The sequence below is a fragment of the Gekko japonicus genome, unplaced genomic scaffold (genome assembly GCF_001447785.1).
Source record: "Gekko japonicus isolate JY-2015 unplaced genomic scaffold, Gekko_japonicus_V1.1 scaffold63, whole genome shotgun sequence".
NCBI classification, from domain to species: domain Eukaryota; kingdom Metazoa; phylum Chordata; class Lepidosauria; order Squamata; family Gekkonidae; genus Gekko; species Gekko japonicus.
Genome location: NW_015168654.1, coordinates 1,817,227 through 1,821,780, shown reverse-complemented (window position 1 = coordinate 1,821,780; position 4,554 = coordinate 1,817,227).

Here is a 4,554-nt window from a genome sequence, read left to right as displayed (position 1 = left end):
TGGGCGGCTCCTGTCACCTCGGGCCAAACCACACAGGGTGTTCAGCTGTGACGTGGGTCCAGGTTCTCCCAACTCAGCTCACCTTCCCTGCCAGGCAGATGTCTACTGTGTTCAGTGCATATGCAGGCCCACACGGAGGCAATTAATGCCCCCAAGGTTATTTCAGCTTGGAAAAATGATAACCGTGGGGGGGGGGGGAAGGCAGAGTACTCTCCTCCTCCTCCTCCTACGTCATGGTTCCCTTCTGAATTGGGGCCCTGCGGCACTTGGAAAGTAGGTTTTCCTCCCAGCTGCTGTCTGGAATGCAAGTGGGGTCAGGAGAACCCCAACTTGACTCATGGCCAAACGTCTCCTGTAGTTTGGTCCCTATAAGGCAACTCCCGTTTTCCTCCCTGGTGTTTTGTCTTGGCGGGGGCGAGGTTGAGAGAGGGAGTGAACTCTGGACCTTTTCCCTCATTCTCTGTTTTTGTACCATGCATTTCTTGTCTGTGAAAAGGTGAGTTAACTTCCTGGACCTTGTTCATTGTCTTTCTGATGCTCAGCAACAATTGTGTTGCTGTTAGTAAAAAAAAACGGTTATTGTTGGTTCTTGTGGTTTTATATGGGGGTGGTGGTGCAGAAAGTGGGTTCTCGCCAGTGATTGTGCCGTGTTTCTTGACCCTGGCTTCCTCTTCCCGTGGGGCAGCAGGTTACACCCATAAGGAAGCAACCTTGAATGGGGGATTCAGAGGAAGGGAGGGAAGGAGCCCTTCCCTTCCTTCGAGGGCTCGTTTCAGATCTTGAGCTCCTGATGAGGACAGCAAAGCCTCCTACCCTTTATGCTCAGGAAAGCACATTGACAGAGCCAGTTTGGTGTAGTGGTTAAGTGCTAATCTGGGAGAACCGGGTTTGATTCCCCACTCAAATCCAATCTTCTTCTTCTAATGTGTAAGACTCTCCATTTGTTTATATACTCTTAAGCATATAACTTATCTAACTTCCCTACGATTGAAGTTTCTGCATTACGCCCAGTTTGAATAAATGGCTTACCTTCCAAGAATACTCTACAGGAAGGGATGATTTCCAGAGGACCTTTGTGAGAAAAGATGAAACATCAGCTCTGTGCTTGGGCTGTGCAAGTGAAGGCAGGAGAAAGAAAGAACAGCGCTTACTATACCACTGGAACTCCAGACTATCCCCTGAGGCATCACCTATCCCTATGAGCTTCCTTTGATGCTCCCCTTTAAATACGCTGTGGCTTGCCGAGCATGAGTATGATGGACAGTCCTTCCCCAGAAGTAATAGCATGGATCTTACCTTGGGCTAGAGGAACTTCCACTAGAGGAACAGCCACTTAAGTTAGAGGAAGGCTACAGGGGGCGGGGGGGGGGGAGGCTTTCAGACTTTGCTCATTGGAACGGAAAGAAAACACACCAGTACATGGTGAGATGAAAGAAGATAACCTGGAACCGGCCCTGGCATTATTTAGTTTTGAGAGGCCCTGAGCAATATGTGCTCAGAGGCCCTATGTGCCCACCACAAGTCCCCACTCATACCTTTCCACCTCCCACCTGTGTGCCCCCCCCCGCATGTGTGTCCTTCTCCCACTCGTAGGCCTTCCCACTGCCCGTGCTCAGTTGCCTGCACTGCCGGCCTACCCTTTCCCCAGCAACACTGGCCAGTGCGTGCAGCTTGGAGTGCTGCTGCTATAGCTGCCAGCACCACCTCCACTGTGCCCCGTGTGCCTTTCCACAGTGACGCCGGGCAGCCAGGAACGTGGGTGGTAGAGCACTTCAAACAAACAGACGGGGAAGGGCAGGGAGAGACAGATAGCAGGGGGAGGTGCATGAGTTGGAGAATCAACAGCAGTGGGTCCCACCAGGAGCCCTGGGCCCTGGCAGCTGCCCAACCTCATGGCATGTTGACACCAGCCCTGGGGAATACTTTATATTTCTAGTTTACATTCTCAGGCTGCTAGGTCTGGGGTAGGGGCAGTGTTCCCTCTAAGCCAAGTTAATGTGAGCTAGCTTGGTTTTTTAGCCTCCAGCTCACACATTTCTGTCTTCTCTCAGGAAGGATGGCTCCAGAGCAAACTAATTTATGCTGTAGCCAAGTTGCTCGCTCACAGCTTTAATGCCAGTAGCTCACAAAGCAGAATTTTTGCTCACAAGACTCCACAGCTTAGAGGGAGCATTGGGAGGGTGGGGCTTGGTTGATATCTTCCCTCTTCCACCTCTGCCCTTTGAGCGCAAGCTATGGAGAACAGGGGGGGTGGGACTGAGGCCAGAGCTGCCACCCCACCATGTGGAATTCAGAAACAGTTCCTGGTCTTTATGTACTCCTCCTTACTAGTGCTGTGGGGCTAGAATGACATCAGATTGTGAGTTGCATATGAGGGCACCCCCCGCAGATTCCGGCAGTAGCTGTTTTATTTATTACTGTAGAGTCTGCCCTTCCTCCGAGACTGTGGCACACTCCCGTGCCAAGTACAGAACTTCCCAAAGGGATTAGCGGCAGCAACAGCTGCTTGGCCTCAGTTTTGGCCAGGCGTGCCAAGGTGCAAAGGTTCACTGCTTTAATCAGTTTGGGGAGTCAAGGATGGAGGGTCACAGGCTTGCTGTGTCAGAGCTCCAGCAACTGCAGGAAGGGGGCTGGTGAATCCCCGGCATGCCTTCACGAAGGCAGTCATTAAGAAACTGCAGCCTGCTGTGATTCTCCAAACCCGCCTGCAACCACCTATCACTCCAGCTCTGCAGCAAGTGGAAGACACAGCAGCTTTCCTCAGCACCCCCCCAAAAAAAACATGCTTAGCATACTGTTTTTCCCCACTTAACTCACCCCATCCTTTGGGCTCCAAATAGTAATGCTAAGAAACGATTCAAAAATCAGTGAAATGGACACAAGAACAGTAACTACAGAAGGCCTGTCTCCCTGCTGGCCTATGCTGTGATCCCCAGAAGTCATCTGTGGGAGGAGGGCTTGGAATACTTCCCCCAAACTGTTCAGACCTGGGCAGTGTTCCCTCTAAGTTGAGTTGGTGTGAGCTAGCTCACAGTTTTTTAGCCTCCAGCTCACAGATTTTTGCCTTAGCTCAGGAAAGATGGCCTCAAAGCAAACTAATTTATGCAGCAACCTAATGGCTCGCTCACAACTTTAATGCCCATAGCTCACAAAGTAGGATTTTTGCTCACAAGACTCCACAGCTTAGAGGGAACATTGGACCTGGGTACATTACTGGTGGAAGCAGTGCTACAGATGTAAAGCACCGCTTTACATGCCCCTGGCTATCTAATCAGGGTGCGGCCAGCTGCCCTTCTGAGCAGACTCCAAAAGCCCACTTCTGGGCTCCCGCCAACCAAACCTCTGGTAAGACTGTCTTGGAGGAAGGGCCCCTCGGCTGACTTTAAGTCTCAAGCTGGTCGATGGGGCGGAGGCCATCAGGTAGTGCTGGCCTAAGCCACTGAAGGTTAAACGGAACGTCTTGCATTGAGCCCAGAAGCAAAACAGAAACTAGTGCAGATGGTATAACACTTGATTCCTCTAGCAGCAGATGCCCCTAAGGACTCTCAGGACAACATTTTGGAACAGCTGAAATTTCTGAACTGTCTTTGCAGACAGTCCCACATGGAGTGTGTCACAGTAGTCATTTCTGGATGATACCAAATGCATCTGTGACTTTTATCAGGGTTACCAGAGGCAAGTAACAAGGGTATGTTTGTGGCCAGGTCACCTCTCTTGAAGAATGGGTGCAACTGGAGAACCAGCTTCAGCGGGTGAAAAGGGTTCTGAGCTACTCCTGCCACTTGACTAAGGCTAATAGCTACACACGTGCACAGCCCTGTGTATGAACACCTCTTGTGTTAAACTGATGCTTAGATCTAGGCAAGACAGATGTGCTGAGGGTGACGACTAAAGCTGGTCTGGGAATGGGGGTTAAGCCTTGCTGGATCAGACTGGTGGTTCATCTAGTCCAGCATCCTGTCTCATACAGTGGCCAACCAGTTCCTCCGGAGGGCCAACAATGGCATAGAGGCCGAGGCCTTCCCCTGATGTTGCCTCCTGGCTGTGGGGTGCAGAGGTTTACTGCCTGTGAACGTAGAGGTTCACCTCCGTCACCATGGCTAGTGGCCACCGATAGACCTATTCTCCAGGAATCTATCTAATTGCCTTTTAAAGCTGTTTATTCCTGTGGCCATCACTACATCCTCTAGCAGCGAATCCCACATTTTAAGCACTTTCTGTGTAAAGAACAGGATGGGTAGCTGTGTCAGTCAGTCTGTCTGAAGCAGCAGAAAAGATAAAGAAGCATTTCCTTTTGTCCATCCTGAATTTACTACCCATCAGCTTCTCCTGATGTGGGAAGGGGTTCCGCTCCCCTTGAAAGACTGGAGTGTGGGCTTGGGATTCCGTCATCCCCCAGCCGCCCTTGATCTGAGACTCCCCGTCCCACAGTCTTCCTGCATCTCCCAGCCAACAGCCCTGGATGGCCTTGACCCATGGGGTAGCCAGCTGCTTGGGAATGCCTCGGCCAACTTTTCTTGAGAATGTAAAAGGTCAAGCAGCCCCTAAAAATAG